At 45.5% G+C, this 17,463-nt stretch overlaps 1 long non-coding RNA gene across 2 annotated transcripts in view; it reads right to left on the bottom strand.

Annotated features, from left to right (window-relative positions):
• Positions 1-17,463, bottom strand: part of LOC139059162 (uncharacterized) — a 477,146-nt gene that overhangs the window by 119,270 nt on the left and 340,413 nt on the right. The gene's annotated exons all lie outside the window — the stretch shown is intronic.

The raw sequence follows: 17,463 nt of genomic DNA, 5'->3' as shown, positions 1-17,463 counted from the left end.
TGTAATAACCGTTTAGACAAACGCAGAAACGCTTTTCTTAGATAACCACTGGTCCGATTTTAATGAACTTTGTTGCATTTGAGAGAGGAAGTTAGCTTCTAGTGTAAGCGCGAAGCAAATTTTCTGGTTAGGACTTGAACTTTGTTAAAAAGAAGGAGTTTACGAAAATTGGAAAGTCTGAAAAATATAAAATCACGAAGTTTGCAAATTCGTAGCTCTGCATCAAGAACAGATATCGCAATTCTCTAAACACTATTCGTTAGAACATCAAAAGCGGACAAATTCGATATATCAATTTATACTTTACGTAACTTATTATGTCGTTTACAGGGGTTCCTCTAAAGCCCTACTCACATATTAGTACTCTATTTGAGAGCCATGTATAAACACCAGTTTTTTTCCGCTTTTGATCTACTATTAGATTGAATTTACAGAATTGAGATATCATTTTTCATTGCTGAGTGGCAGAGTTATAAACTTGATAGCTTCGTTTTACAAAAATTAGTATTTTCAACACTTCTTATATAAAATTTGACGGCCTAAATAGGTAACTCGCTACTAACAGTCACTAGATTTTAACTTTTTCTTTTATATGCAACAAACGTCATCAAATTTGGGGCCTTGGTTACCGAGAAAAACGATTTCTCCTTCCCCGGGTATTCTGATAGGAGCCGCCGAGCTAAAGCTTCCTCTCAAAGAAATAGTGTGGGATTAAAATTTTACAAGTAAAATATTGCCACCTGGTGTTTTGAGCCAGCGAACATTCAGCATTGCGTGCCCAGCAAAACGGTGAAGAAGACGACGAAGTCGAAGATCCCGCGCCAGCTGGAGAACCGTCGCTCAGTGCTTGGCATTTTTCATCTCTGGCTGATCCTACTGTCCCTTATTCTTGTGGTAGAGCGTGACAAACTGGTGGAGGTGCGGGGTAATTTAATCTATGCACCACACCCCTCCGAGCAGCAGGAGCTCCAGCCCCGTACCGGTGGTTACGCCTGTACACCGCGCCAGCAGAAGGATCCGTGGACAAGACCCTGAGTTTGGACTCCTCCCAGAGAAAATGGCAGCTCCGACCACGCCAACAGGTATGGAAGGCCCAACGCCGATTCATTGTACGCTGCTGAACCCGCGAACGCCAAATCCCTTCCACGGCGCCATACATGAGGATGTTGAAGACTGGCTGATCCACTATGAACGTGTTGCCGCGTTCAACAAGTGGGATGACGCAGAGAAACTGAAAAACATATATTTCAGCCTTAACGATGGTGCACGTGTTTGGTACGAGAACCGTGCAGATGCCCTAAATTCATGGGCAGAATTCAAACGCCGGATTCTTGAGACGTATGCGAGCCCTGATCGCCGGGAGCGAGCTGAGCGTGATCTTCAGTCCCGTATACAAATGCCGAACGAAGGTGTCGCAATGTATGTCGAGGACATGACGCGTCTCTTTCGACGAGCCGACCCCAGCATGTCGGAAGAAAAGAAGGTGCGGTACCTGATGCGCGGAGTGAAAGAGCAGCTGTTCGGCGGTCTCGTGCGCAGTCCTCCCAAGACTGTGTCAGAATTTCTTTCCGAGGCCGTCACCATTGAACAGACGCTTCGGCAGCGGGCACCATCATACGAACGCCAAGTGGACGCTGCCTCACCTACGGACTTCTTCGGAGCTCTCGGGGGCCACGTCGATTTCTTTCGAGAGCTCATTCGTTCCGTAATCCGCGAAGAACTCCAGAAGCTGTCGGTACCCTCACAGCCGACGCTCAACTCCTTGTCCAGCGTTCTCCGTGACGAAGTCCAGCAAGCGCTAAGAGAACCACCCTTCAACACCGAAGCTCGACCACTCAGAACTGACAGCTCCCGCATGTCGTATGCGCAAGCTTTGAGGCTTTGAGGAAGTTCCTTGGTCACGTCGTGAGCGCGGCAGGTGTTCGGCCCGATCCCGAGAAGACTGATGCCGTAGCTGCTTTTCCCACTCCAACCGACAAGAAAAGTGTCCGACGGTTTTTGGGCTTGTGTGCCTACTATCGGCGCTTCATTGAAAATTTTTCGAAGATTGCAGAGCCGCTATTTCGCCTTACACGTGACGACGTACCATTCCTCTGGACTGATGAACAACAGACTGCCTTTGCGGAGCTACAACGTCGATTGTCTTCTCCTCCCGTGCTCGGTCATTTTGATGAGGATGCTGACACAGAAGTATGCACTGACGCCAGAAATATCGGTCTCGGAGCTATCCTGGTGCAACGGCAAGACGGAACTGAACGAGTTATTGCCTACGCGAGCCGCACTCTGTCACGGGCAGAGTCCAATTATTCCACCACAGAGAAGGAGTGCCTTGCGGTTATTTGGGCTACTACAAAGTTTAGGCCGTATCTCTACGGGCGGCCATTTAAAGTGGTGACCGATCATCACGCTCTGTGCTGGTTGACCAACCTCCGAGACCCTTCTGGACGATTGGCACGTTGGAGTCTGCGACTCCAGGAATTTGACATCACCATCGTATACAAGTCCGGTAGGAAACATGAAGATGCTGACGCGCTATCACGAGCACCTGTTGCATCTCAGAATCCTGACGAGGAAGACGACAGCGCCTTCCTGGGAGCCCTCAGCAGACCGGACCTGCTCGCTAAACAACGATCGGACGCTGAGTTAAGGCCCATCATTGATCACTTAGAAGGCGGCATCGTGCCCATTCCTCGCCCACTTTCGCGACGGTTGTCGTCATTTTGCCTTCGAGAGGGCATCTTATACAAAAGAAACACAGGTGCCGGCGACAAGCCACATCTTCTAGTAGTGCCTCAAGCCCTTCGCGACGACATCCTATTAGCCTGCCACGACGAGCCGACATCTGGTCACTTGGGTTACTCAAGGACTCTGGACAGGGTACGGCAAATGTACTATTGGCCTGGCCTGACTGCTTGCGTCAAACGCTACGTGAAAGGATGCCGTGAATGCCAGCGCCGAAAGTCACCACCCTTCAAGCCTGCAGGCCTTCTACGACCCATCGACCCTCCGCGTACGCCGTTTGATCAAGTTGGAATGGACCTTCTTGGACCATTTCCCTTGTCTTCCTCCGGCAATAAGTGGATCATTGTCGCAACTGATTACTTGACGCGTTACGCTGAGACGAAGGCACTACCACGCGGGACAGCATCGGAAGTTGCCCAGTTCTTTATGCACCACATTGTGCTTCGGCATGGCGCACCATCATTCATCATCACTGACCGAGGGACGGCGTTTACGGCGAAGCTTCTGGACGACATCTTGAAGTTGAGTTACACGACTCATCGAAAGACCACTGCATACCACCCTCAGACTAACGGCTTGACAGAAAGACTAAACAAAACACTGGCAGACATGCTCTCTATGTACGTCGATGTGCAGCACAAAACGTGGGACGAAATCCTGCCGTACGTAACGTTTGCGTACAACACTGCCACACAGGAAACTACACGATTTACGCCGTTTCACCTCGTTTATGGTCGAGATGTTCAAACTATGCTAGACGCCATGATTCCATATGAAGGCATTGATCAGCTCGACCAGTTAGCTCCTGGCGTCGAGGAGTACGTTCAGCGTGCCGAGGAAGCACGTCAACTGGCCCGTGTCCACATAAGACAGCAGCAGTGTACAGATGCCATAAGGTACAATCTTCACCATCGACAAGTTACCTATGAGCCTGGTGACTAAGTTTGGGTTTGGACCCCCATTAGACGGCGAGGGCTCAGCGAGAAACTCCTGAGCAAGTACTTCGGACCATACACAGTACTAAGGCGTGTAAGCGACGTGAACTATGAAGTGATTCCAGACGGAGACCTACCATCGCCCAAGCGCCGTTTACCACGCGCAGAGACTGTACATGTCGTCCGCCTCAAGCCGTATTTTGCACGGTGATGTTAAGTCTACTGGTGAAACAAACTCTTGTTTTTTTTTTTGCTGTCGTCGCGTCGTCCTCCAAAGAACTGCGAAGTGATTTTTTTTCTTTTTTGCTCCCGCCGACAGAACCCATTTTTTTTTGCCTCGTGTGCATGCCCGTATGTGTGCTAGCGCGTTTCCCCCCTATTTTTTTATGTCCCACCTAATGCGCGTACCTTTCGTTTATGTCTTGTGTTTGAGCATCGAGTCGATGCTTCATAGGGAGGGGGAATAATGCCACCTGGTGTTTTGAGCCAGCGAACATTCAGCATTGCGTGCCCAGCAAAACGGTGAAGAAGACGACGAAGTCGAAGATCCCGCGCCAGCTGGAGAACCGTCGCTCAGTGCTTGGCATTTTTCATCTCTGGCTGATCCTACTGTCCCTTATTCTTGTGCTAGAGCGTGACAATATGTGCATGGTCGGTTCATGATGCTAAGCGAATTATGTTACTCTTTATGTCATGTGCCATAATGTGTGTATATTGTTTTGTACCCACTCACTCCTGCATGCGATGCCTCGAAATAAGATAGCACTATTTGTAAATAAACAAATAATCAATCAAACAAGCTGATTCAGTTATTATATAGTTGCGTCTATTCACGGGAAACGATGAAGCGTTGTATTCGGCTGTCGAAAGAGAAGCCGACAGTGAACCCGCTTATGACATATGTCCAGGGGGCCAGCTGATCAGGTTTATATTTAAGCGACTTAGAGCAGACTTAGAGAAAATAAAAACAAAGATGGCTGTAAGACTGCTTACCACATGTGTTTGTGTCAAGCATACTATGTCACGTCATAAGATCCAGTAACATTTCAATGCTCTCTGCAATATGTCTACGGTCTGCTTGGAAACTGCATGTCCGGTGCAGTGTCGTTCCACGAGAACCACGGAACACAAGCTTCAGTTACATATACACAGGCTTACGTAGACTCTTACGTGGATTCAAGATGTACAAATGATTCAGAGGTATTCAAAAGCGTACCATGGATGTGCGACAAACAGGTATGTATAATACATAATGTACATTACACACTCTGACAGTAAACGCACAAATGAGGCGTTAAAACATACACTCAATGTAGGAGAATGCACATAGCACTGCTACAAACTAGAAGTGACTTGTCAAGAAGTTGGAAACAAGTTAGGGCTATATCAGGTGACTATGTAGTATGCTTGTTGCTTGGCGATTTGCCATTACCTTCTATCTTGTTCTCGTATTATCTCAAAAAGTTCTTACTTCATTAAAAACATCTTTCGCCTGTCACTTCTTATACAAAGCAGATACGACACTGTTTTTAGCTAAGCCTAAGTCTTTTATGCAAATTATTTATTTTTTGGCGTTTGTAATATAGCGTTAAAGATATCCCAGACTCGAGTTTTGCATAAACTTCAGTTTCGGTTTTCTATTAATATGTTACACTTATACTCTTGCAAGGCTCTGCGGCCGTATTGCCTTGCCACGGCTGCTCGATGGAAATGAACGCACGAATTTCGTCGATCGATCTTGAACAAAAGTTTATTGTTTCTTCTATAGCGCGACAACTTTATACAGATCGATCGACACTGTAATCAGGTTTGTAATTTGGCTCGATCCCTTAGGTGGAGAGAGAGAGAGAGAGCAAGAACGTGCAGAAAGGCAGGATACTCAATGACATGGGAGGGCCGATCCAGACACTAGCCTACGATAAGTGCACTCGCAAAGGTTTAAAAGCAATAGCGTTATACCGACCAAAGCTTGGCCTTCGACGATCTACCGAAGTAAGTCCTCGGTAGAGAAAGCAAGTGGAGGTATGATAGAGGGAGTGCGGAGAAGAAGCACCGGAGTTGTGTGACTTAGAGAAGCACGTGACAGGAGGAACTGCGGCATTAGTGCGCATGTGAGGCGGGCGCACTGGTGCACGTAACGCTCAACACCACGCTGCTCGCTAGGGAAGTGGCTGTAATAAAGCGACAACTGTGATCCTGACGCAAAGAGAGACATATGCTGATTTTAATGAAAATCTGGAGACGTTAGCTTGGCTTATAGTTTGACAAGCTATGTACTCCAGCTGCTGAATGCTAGTTATGGTGCAAAGTAAACACACAAACACACAAGCGGCGCATACACCCACAGGCATGCACTTGCTCACTAAAGCTATTCGCAAATATTCGTTAAGGCCTAAAGGTCTCAGAAGCACGAGAAGGAGATATATGTATCTCAGCGAGGTTATATAAAGGTACGCACGGTCTGCGTGTAGTGAGTTTTACAGGGATAGCAGGTCGATGTGTTATCTATCGATAGCTGTGACATACATCCATGACACGGGGAATATGCGTACGTAAAACAGAAGCAAGAGCGCATTTACACGATATGCACAGTGGTATGAAGCAGGCCAAGTCCATCGGCATCACGTTTGGTTTGGTTTGGTGCCTACGGATATGGCTCAACCCATTACGGGGAATCAGCCATGAATGGCAGCAGGTAAAAAGGGAAGAATACTTAAGTAGAACGTTGCAATTTAAAAGGACATTGAATTAATACTAATCGCCAATATCGTGCAGTGCTTCTTTCCAACTTCGTCTTCTTCGCGCTCAGCTTACCAGGCTATCAGGCTACCGCAAACCACGCTGCAACTCAGCCTGCGTCTCAGGCTGCGTTGCTCGGTGCTGTTTGATACCAGCTACCCCGATGTCGGCTTTCATCACCGCAGCACAGAAAACTGTTGTAGAACTCCTCTTAATAGCTTCGCTGTAAAGAGGAGTTCGTAAAACGGGAGAGGAGTTTGTAAAGACGGAAAAACGTAAGAAGAACAGCGCTTAATTGGGCAGGCAGACAAACCGAAACAAAATTATCAAGGAGGTATTGAAGAACGAAATCTAAAATACTGCGGTAATAAAGACTGTGAAAAGTAAGTCAATGTCAGAGAAACGAACGGTGAACAAAGAGGGGAAGAAATAAAAATAAAATAAAAGTACAAATTATACATGTTAAAATCGTGCTGTTTCTCTTAAAATAAATTGAATACCGCGCTAGAATCACCTCTGTGGCAAAATGCTATACTGTTAAAAGATCTTTGTGAAAAAGAAACGAGAACACACACACACACACAGAAAAAGCATGGAAATTTCGGTAACATATATTTTCTATTAGCTCGTTCTTCCGTGATTTCATCAAAGTAATCTGTTTACCTTTGACCATAAGTTCACAGAAAGAAATGCTAAATAGATTATTCTACTGAAGGAGTAACCTGCACTACCCTCAAGACTGCACCTTTCTTGCAATACGAAAGAGGGAAATGCGGCTGTTAATGCGTGGCACAGGTACTATAGGCTACGTAGAACACGTAAGATAAGATCTGACCACTGGCGAGACACATGGCACCAACACGCTCGGTACTGCGCGGCATGCGAGTATCCACTCTACGAGTTTACATAACCATACTCGTAGCGGCATGACTTGCCTTGATTGCAACTGTATCTTATTCAGGAAATCAGACCAATTATCTCGCGCTTGCAAGAGCTGTCTTCCTATACTTGCATGGTCATTGAAGTTGTACACAGATGCCAATCGAGAATAGCAAAGAGAAGAACTAACCTAATTTCGCTCACAGTACCGGTGACAATGTTTTCACTTTACGGTAAAATCAACAAAGGTGCTGTCTTTGACCACTGCTGCTTTTAATCGTGCAACAGCTGTCTTCCTATACTTGCGCGGTCATTGAAGTTGTACACAAATGCCAATCGAGAATAGCAAAGAGAAGAACTAACTTAACTTCGCTCAGATCATGTTATCGTACCAACTCGCCCAACTTTCTATCCTTTTGCACATGTGCTCGCGTTCGGCACGCCGCTGCAGCAGCTCCGGTAAAGTCGTAAATCTCTCTAGCGCGAAGCTCGTGCGGACAAATTCACTGAACGTGCACAGAAGCAGAGACGAAATAATGTAAGGATTCCATATGTAGCTTGCATTGACGTCATCATGGCCATAATCTTGGAGTGCTAGGATGGCGAAAGAGGCGTAAACAAGAAGCGTGACAGCGCGACTGACAGCACGACTGAGACTGAGACAATGAGATTACGTAAGTCGCGCTTGCATGAGTTGGGTAAACTCATTCAATGAGCGAATGTCATTAGCTGTGAATGCCATTCACTATGCCCGTGTAGAAGCAACAAAAATGGCATTAAGACGCAATCTCATTCACCGCGAATGACATTACACGTACCGTTTGACATGGGTATTAGTCTCTCCTTTTTTTTAACAGTGTACAACCGGCAGTTGGAACATGCTGAGCTGTGCTAGTGTGACGTATGCGTTGCTACTGAAACGGCACTACTCAGTCGCTAATAAATACTGAAAGGAATCTTGAAAAAGAAAAGAAGAAAGAGAAAAAAGAAAAAGGACAAAGTAAAGAAAGAAAGAAAAATGGAGCAGCGAGTAGGACCAAAGTGTGTTGAAAGTTGCGAATCTCCAACATTCCGACTGTGTCCTCGTCCTTGAAAACTGCAGTCCTTCCGGCGGCCACTCCGTTTCCTAGTACCTGTTCCCTCCCTTTCCTCCTCTCCTCCCGCATCGTCATCCTCACGGGCGGCCCAGATTTCGGGAGCACGGCGGGGCGGTCCGCTGTGCCAGCACGTCATCAATTCGGACCGGAAACCCTATCCCCCTAGTGCTCAAGGACGCTTCCCCTTTTCCCCATTATCTTTCTTTCCGATTCCGAGCTGCTGCCGCCGACGAGGCGAGAGAAATTGCCGCCGCTTCTCCCGGGCAAATTAGCCTGGGCGTGTCAGCTTCCTCGTTCCTCCTTTCCCCTTTTTTCCTCGCGACACCTCTTCCGTCCTGCTCCAATCCTGGCAACCTGCATTGCCTCTTTCCCCGGTATGTGCACTTTCGTCTCGTTTGTTTGTTTTTCTGTTGTTTGTTTGTTATTCGTTGGCTTCCACTTTTCGTTATATGTCGGTCCACTCGACTGGCACAGTTTTGTTTTTAGTTTTTTTCCCGATAATGGCTCTCTGCCCCAAACTGCGCTCAATCGTTCCGTGCAGCGGAAACGAGACGCGCAGATAAAATCGGAACTAACCAAACACACAGAAAGAGAGAGAGGGAAAGAAATAAAAGAGATAATCAATAGCAAATGCTGGCACTTTCACTGTAATCTACTCCTCTGAAGCAAGTTGAGAGATACTAAGCTAGAAAAATGGGACAGTTGAAGCGAAAGACTGGAAAGAAAAAGCGATGTTGGTTTCTAAACAATTCGGACAGCAATGTGAAGGACGATTTCCAGCCTTGACTTCTTGCTTCTTTCTCTCTCTCTCTCTCTTTCTTTTTGTTGTTTTACGTTCGCGTAAAAAAAAGAGTAAACGATATTGTACTTGGCTGAGCAGGAACGCATCCATCAGGACTGGTTTAACTTGCAAATTAATTTGCCCGCCCATGTCGGAGACACGGCTTTGTGGAAGTGGACGTTTAATCTAGACGCACTCGAAGCCTTGCTCCCCGGGAACGGATATTAATTAGCGAAAGTTTGAACTTTGCTTCGACGGAGGTTCCGAGCACACTTTCCACGGGACAATGCACGTTGCTGGACATTGCCGGAAATGTTATCTTACAGCGTTTCGCATGTCTTGTTTTTTATGTTCTGTTTATTTCGAACCCAAGTACATTGAGTGAAAAGTCAAGTTCGTTAGCTTGCATGCTGTTTTCTGATCTGATATCATAGTTTTTTTAATGACATGGAAGTAGATTGTCTTTCGATTTGATATAGAATAACGAAGTTCACACACACGCACACGCACACGCACACACACACAGACACACAGACACACACACACGCACACACACACACGCACACGCACACACACACAGACACACACACACACACACACACACACATACTCACACGAGATTAATATTTATTTAACCACACTGACGAGCATCACTGGAGACACTTCACTTTTGGTTAAAGAGCGCGCAGCATAACGCTCTTGAAACGCCACTAAGTTTTTTTTTTTCGCATGCACAATGCCAGTAACAGGCAACAGGCCGCGAGAAAACAGGACGAAAAAAAAAAAGAAAGAAAGGAAGCCACAGCAAACGACAGCCATCGTCGTCTTATGATTGTTATGATCGGCTAAGGCTGTTTATTCTAAACCCCCGGACTAACATCTGTCCTGGGCGAAATGACGTCACTCACATCTTTCACTCGCTTCGTGCGATTTTCTTCTTTTGATTTCCCCCGCTCACTTAAGAAACCCTTCAGAGGTGTTTGTGAATTCAGCGCAAGAATTTTCTTCCAGCCGTCGACAGTCTTAGGGTGCTCCGCCCCTGCTGCGCAATAGTCAGATCAACATGACTTTTATTTATTTTTTTATTTACAAATACTGCTATCTCATTTTAGAGACATAGCAGAGGTGGGTTACATAACTTATGAACATAAGATGTCAACGAACGTGGTTAGGCAGTTCTTTCTGAAATTGATTAGTCGGCAATGAACGCAGAGAACCATCTAAGTTATTCCATAACTAAACAGTGTGTGGAAAAAAAAGAAAACTTGTAGCGATCTATGACGGCATGAAAAATCAGGTCGCCGCGGCGTGGCATCGCGAAATGAACGTGAAGCGTGCACGACGCTAAGCGCGGTTCCTAAAACGCGTTGTAGCAGCAATATCAGCATATACGTTGCTCCAATTATGCTGCCTTCCGCGCTCTCCTGGCGGCCCACCATTATACCGCGTAATTCAGTGCGTTTGGACGAAGCTACGACATTTGTGTTCAACTAGCGGTGCAAATGCACATCTTATAGTTGTACTGAACGACTGAACGTACTTTCATCGTACGTAGCGCTTGCAGCGTACTGCAGACAACTCAATAATTATTTCATTTATGTTTAACTTCCATATTTACGTTCATTCACTGCGCACGTATCCGCAACTTCTCAGGCTTCGACCCTGCCTCAGTGATAGTTCCTGCTTCACATGTAAATATTCGCAAGAAAAGGGAAAAATAATTAACGAGAAAGCGGTCAGGCAAGGAGACACAATCTCTCCAATTCACTGCATGCTTAGAATAAATATTTATATTGTTAGATTGCAAGAAGGGTTAGGAGCAACAATAAATAGTGAATGTGTAACAACCTTCAGCTTGCCGATGACATTGTCCTGCTCAGCAGTGCCGGGGACACAATGCAACAATTGACTGAGACCTTAACTGAGAAAACTGAAGGGCAGAGTGAAGAATAATATGCAAAAGACAAAGGTATAGTGTCAAGCGAACATGAATTCATGATCGTCACCCAGCCTCTGGAGTGTGTACAGAAGCAAGATTATCTAGGTTAATCACTCACATGGAACCCTAAACATGAGACGGAAATTTACAGAAGGATGAAAATGGGCCAGAGCGCATACGGCCGGCATTACCAAATGCTGACCGGGAATTCACCGCTGTTGTTGAAAAGAAAAGTGTACACTCATTCCATTCTTCAAGTACTATCATAGGGGGAAGAAACTTGAGAGTTAACAATGAAGGCTGAGAATGAGTTAAGAACCGCTCAAGCAAGCGATGGAACGAAAAATTTTAGGCCTAACGCTAAGAGAGAGAGGAAGAGAGCGGTGTGGATCAGACAGCAAACGGAGGTATAGTACTAGTTGAAACTAAGAGGAAAAATAGGAGTTGGGCAAGACGCGTAATCCATAGGGCCGATAACCGGTGGCCGATTAGAGTGAGTGAGTGCTGGGGGAAAGGAAGCGGCTGTAGAGGACGGCAGGAAATCAGGTGGAGGAATGAAACGAGGAATTTTGCAGGCATAACTTCCAATCAGCTAGCGCAGGTCAGGGGTAATTAGGGATAGCTAGGAGAGGCCTTCGTACTGCAGTGAGCATAGAAGTACGCTGATGACGTTTTATACCATCCAAAATTCGTCCGTAATTTTGACGGACTGTTTCTCTTAGCCGCAGTTCCTTTCGTACTGCGAGGCCGCATTCGCATGTTTACAGAACGGCGTCGGTTGCCGCTTGGGTACCGCACTTCTTTCATTTCTTGTCTTTTAATCCAAGCTTTGCTTCCTCCTCGCTCTCATACGACGTGGTAAGTAAATGCACTGCCACTTCGGTTGCACCCTTATCTCAGCGTAAAAACTTTTTGGCTAAGAAATTGCATACAAGCAACGCAGCTTAGAATTCTGCCTCAGGTTCGCAGAAAAACAAATACAACAAAAGCAGGGTTTACAAAAATAAAGATGACACGCGGTAAAAAAAGGAAAAAAAAGAAACAACTATGACAGAAGACAGATTTTTGCTGTAAGGGGCTGCCGTGACGAATAATTCAGTACGCATGTCAAACGTGCTAAAGTTGCACCACGGGTTGTTTGTAACGACAGGTTCGTAGAGCAACAGATGTAACAAAGGCAGGGTTTACAAGAGATGTGTGTACAGAAGTTTAAACAAGAATGCCTCGAGCGGCCAGTCGCGCAGCAATTTTGCGTGTATTCGGGGGCTTCTTTCACGCACTCAAAAAAACCTTTATGCAGCACATTTTCAGGAGCCGAAAGCTATATGGGGAGATTTTCATGTTGCTCGACAATTTTCTGCTTGCCCATTTTCATCTAGTTATAATATTCGATAAGTTTATTAATTAATTAAGACTAATTATGCAAATAGGTGGGTTGCAAAGAGAATTCTGAATATGCCCAAGCAACGGCAAACAATATTACCTTGGTTCTATCTAGCTACGTGGCATTTGCATTTATGTAAATGTTGGTGCATGACAGTTGGGACGTGTACCCTGTATATTTGTGTTTGTGTGCGTGCCTGGAAACACGTTGTCTCCCTTTACACATACTTTGCATTCTCCGCTATTACGATAGGAAAATGCAATATTGTGTTGCATAAAAAACAATTCGGTTGTACCTCATGTGTCTCCCGTCTTCAATGACATTTGTTTTGTTTTTTGCACCCCATATTTCTTCATTTCTCTTAACTTGTTTCGTGAAGAGGCCAGCAGGCTCAGCAAAATGTAAATTCGAGGCTACTTGACCATGCATGGTAGCGAAACCACAAAGCATCAGGAAAGTACGGATACAGGACAGCTCTTTGTTTGTCCTTCCTGTATGTTTGCGTGCATTTTATGCGCTGTGGTTTACCTGCTAGCGAGATGGTCGAGAAAAAAAAAACAGTGCGGTGGCGTAGTGGCATGAGAACTAACTACCTACTTCTGATGCCTTCTGGCGCGCGAGATTTTCCGCACCATTGTCAGAAGCAGCGCTCATTAATATTCTCCTTTACAGAGGACGTACAGATGTTCGTAAAAAATGGTACGCAAGAACTGAAGATGAGAAAGGCGAAACCATACAGCAAAAATAGTGAAAAAGTACATACGACATACATTGGATTCCGAGAAGCTAGAAATTAAAACAAGTAATATATATATATATTGTATATATATATATATATGTGTATATATATATATATATATATATATATATATATATATATATATATATATATATATATATATATATATATATATATATATATATATATATATATATATATATATATATATATATATATATATATATATATATATTACTTGTTTTTATATGGTACCGAAGTGGGGGAGAAAGAAAAAACACCGCGAACAACTCTTCCATTTGTTTGTTCTTGTTCTTCACTTCGGAGGACGACCACAAGGAAGTAAAGGGTAACGAGAAAGGATTGTTGGGGATAAGTCGAACCAGCGGGAAAGCACCGTTCCACGCCGTCGTCCAACCCAACTCGCAAGGATTACAATGCTATTGTCATTACGTCCTCTCTATACCCACAGACCCGTGGACAGCAGAATGTGATTGAACACTAGAAAGGGTATAGCTACTAGCGAGATGGTGCAAGCGACACCGTGAAAAGGTAACGCGAAACCGAAAGAGTGAAAGGCGGAAGTCATTAGTTTGAGGTCCTTCGTCTACTCGACTCTCTCGGAATGGAGGCTGGCTTATTTGCCCGTCGGGTCTGGCTGACTTATTCATTAGCGACGAGACACGGAAACGTGTCGTGTGTTGCAGACTTGTGCTTCTGTTTTGTATCACTCTACTAACTCCAGGAGAAGTCGTTCTGGGCCTAGTTGAGGTTTACTAGAGGATACCTTTACTACGTTCGGCAAATATATTCTTGACGAGACTCTCGAGTTTGCTCGTCTCCATTCGTAAAGAACCTAGAGAGGATCAAGGATGGTACAGCGCTTTGTTTCCTTCGTTGTTGTTCGATTCTCGATGCCTAATACAAATCAGCAAAATAGAGCAAAATACAAATCAGTCTTTCGCATTTAAGAAAGCCTTAGATGAACCAATAACTTTTTTTGTAGTAAATTGTGACGCGTGTCTGCGTGTAGCCTTGTATACATTAAGGTCGCACAGGGACCTTGAGTCGACAGCTACATATGAAGAACAATGCGGAAAGAAACGGTCAATAATTCAGAGTATAATATGTAGCTAAAGCTACGCTACATTCACACATAGTGTACTAAAACAAAGTAAGCACGGAATGAGGCCACAGAGGGCTGCGAAAATCAGGAACGGTAGCACGATATCTTCGTAACCTAATGTGCAGGTTCAAGTCGAACTATTTGGCAACATCTATTCACTTATCCCACGCTGTAACGTGAAGGAATACGTTGTGTCCTGTTAAATGTATATATGTTTTCAAATCAAATAATAACAATAATAGATGTTTTTCATTCTAGGATCTTTGTATACATATCCGTAATACCTCTTTCTCTTCCTCAAAACTTCTTCGTCTACTTTGTACCGCTACCTATGCCTGTAACGAATAAGGTCGTATCAACCTCTTCCTTGCTTTTTCACCACCAATATTCCAAATGTCTCTTGTTTATCTCGACTGCTGATCGGCTGATGCTTCCATGCACTTTAAATCCAAGCGCTGCTGGAAGGCGTACGCTACGTATGTGTATCACTGGGTGAACCCCTTCGCATTCTCTTAGGATGTGCTGAGTGGTCTCTGGATTTTTGTCGTAGCATGCACATGCCTCATCTTGTTGCGAATATTTGCTCCGGTATATTCTTGTCCTTAGGCAACCAGTACCAGCCTCGAATAGCAAGGCACTACCCTTTGTATACAGATGATCTCTTCTAATTTATTTTTTCTCATTATTGTAAATCTCCATAGTGTTTTCACAAACATGTATCCTAACCCGGTGGCATTCAGCAGATTCTATCCTGGACAACACAACGATCAGCTGTAAGAGTAGGGTGGATCTGCCACGTATTCTATTGACATGCTCGAAGGCTGCTCCTTTCGAGACAAAATTCAAAAACTCAAAATTCAAAACCGGCAGCACTGGGAGACTGCTGCTCAGCTCAGACCTGCGAGACCAGCTCTGGCAGTGGCAGAGGCAGGCAAACAGAGGCAGTGAATCGGATGCAAAGAATGAAAAAAAAAAAGAAAGAACAGGGATATCCCCCCCCCCCCATCCCCATTCTTTGCATCCGATTCACTGCCTCTGTTTCTGTCACTTTCTGTTTGATGACTTCTGGTGTGCGATCTGGTGGATGTCACATTATCTGCTGCAGATGACAGACAGGGCGAAGGCCGAGCATGCGAGAGCGAGTCGCTAATAGGGAGAGGGCCGGTGGCTTGCTGTGCGCTGCGTTCCCACGCGCCCACGATTGGAGGTAACGTGGTCTGCTCAATTCTAAAGGCAGGGAACTTTTAAAATGGTGAACTTAGCGGCAGTACGGAACGTTCGTTTTGAAACAAGCACGCGTGCTACCTGAGGGGGGCGCTCCTGATCCCGCCAGCGTCGTGACCGTGAACGCATCGCAGTCATCGAGTCAGGTCTGTTCACGTGCGCCTTTTTTGTGAATGACCCCCGTCGTCTTTAGTTAAGAAGCGAATGTTTACTGCAATTTACACTTCCCTTGAAACTACGGCTTTCAGTTCACGTAATGGTCGAATACATCACTATCGCTGTCAGTGCCTCGCCTTTTGGACGAAACTGCGACACTTTTCGGCGTTGTAAAAGAATGTGTTACTAATACTGTTGAAATGATTTTCCTGATTAGTATCCGTTTAAGCACCTTTATGTATTTTTAGGACCTTTAAGGCCCCTTAGGGTCGCTTTAATATTTCATTCCAACCCATTCAAAGAGGCTCTGACTAGAACTTTCGCACCACTAAAACCAATAAATGTTACTTTCCCGATTCTCGCTATGCATTTACTGGTGCTCACTGGCCGTTCACTATATTGATCCTCCTGTGAACCACGTCGTCACTTGAAAGAGTGCTCGATGAAGGATGTGCAAAACACCTAAAAATTGCTCTAACAAATCCCGTTTTGTGCGCCACAATTAGAAGCCGTTATCTCGGAGACGACAGCCACACGTGGCATTGAGGCGTAGATGGGACTATACAAGGAGCTCATTACCGACACAATGTCCGCTCTAATGAGTCTGAAAACGAAGAACGGAAGTAGGATGGACAATACACGAAGAAATAACCGACGTGTCAGGAATCGAGGCTGAAAGGTCGCCCGTGTGCAGGCTTGCCTCCGGGGTCCTCGAGATGACTTCGGCAAGAAAGAAAAGAAGGAGAAGAAAAAAAAACCCACCGCGTCGTGCTGCTAGTATGGAAATGACTGCACAGCCGGCGTTCAGTCCTGCAGAACTGTTTTTAAATAACTATACAATCGTGCGGTATAGTTTGAGGTTTCAGTGGTGCATTAAAATGACACAGGTGAGACCAACCATCTAGGTTCATTCAGCCTTTCCAACATGTTCAGTATTGCTGCCCCCTCCCCGGCTTGATATCATAATTATACAATTAACAATAATAGAATATGTAAGCGTGACTCAACGAGGACATAGAAAGAAAGCGACACACAGAGGCAGCGCTGTCTTTTTGTGTCTGCTTCTTTCTACGTCCTTGTTCAGTCGCGCTTACACATTCTATCATGGATTCAAAGCAACTAGCGCGCCAACGTGTTTTAACTAAATTAACCGGCATGGTGTCACGCGCGCACAGGTAAACATGAACACATCTCGCTCGATGAGCGCGGAAACTCGCTGTCAAAATTCTGGAGTAAGGAAACGCAGAAGCAGCAAGCGAAGTGACCTTCATGCAGCTCTCGCGTCAACGTGAACGAAGCGTCGAAAGCACAGCGTATACGAAGCTACTGGCATTACGCGCACTCTGCAAACATCGCAGATCGCTTTGAAGATGAGGCCCGCATGGGCGCACACTTTGGCCTCGTCGGAGATCGTTTGCAAGACACACGAGCGCCGGCAACGCGTCCCTATGGCGTCCGCCAAAGGCGTCTCTACGGCGTCCGCAATTCGCGTGGCCAGTGGCGTAGCTAGGTCGTCTGGCACCTGGGGCCCATGGGTCTGCTATCAACACCCCCCCCCCCCCTCCCCTTCCCTACCGGGTGTAGTCAGTAAGGCGAGGATATCGAAAATTTCCGGGGAAAGGGGGGGGGGGAGGGGTAATGTTTCAGCGCCAGCACAGCCCCCTTGGATACCCGCTTTTACCTTCGTTCAGAGATCGCGAATGTAGCAGGTATACATGCTAT

This window comes from Dermacentor albipictus, chromosome 4, assembly GCF_038994185.2.
Source record: "Dermacentor albipictus isolate Rhodes 1998 colony chromosome 4, USDA_Dalb.pri_finalv2, whole genome shotgun sequence".
NCBI lineage: Eukaryota > Metazoa > Arthropoda > Arachnida > Ixodida > Ixodidae > Dermacentor > Dermacentor albipictus.
The sequence above is the reverse complement of the archived record's forward strand: the minus strand, read 5'-3'. Positions and strand labels throughout refer to the sequence as shown.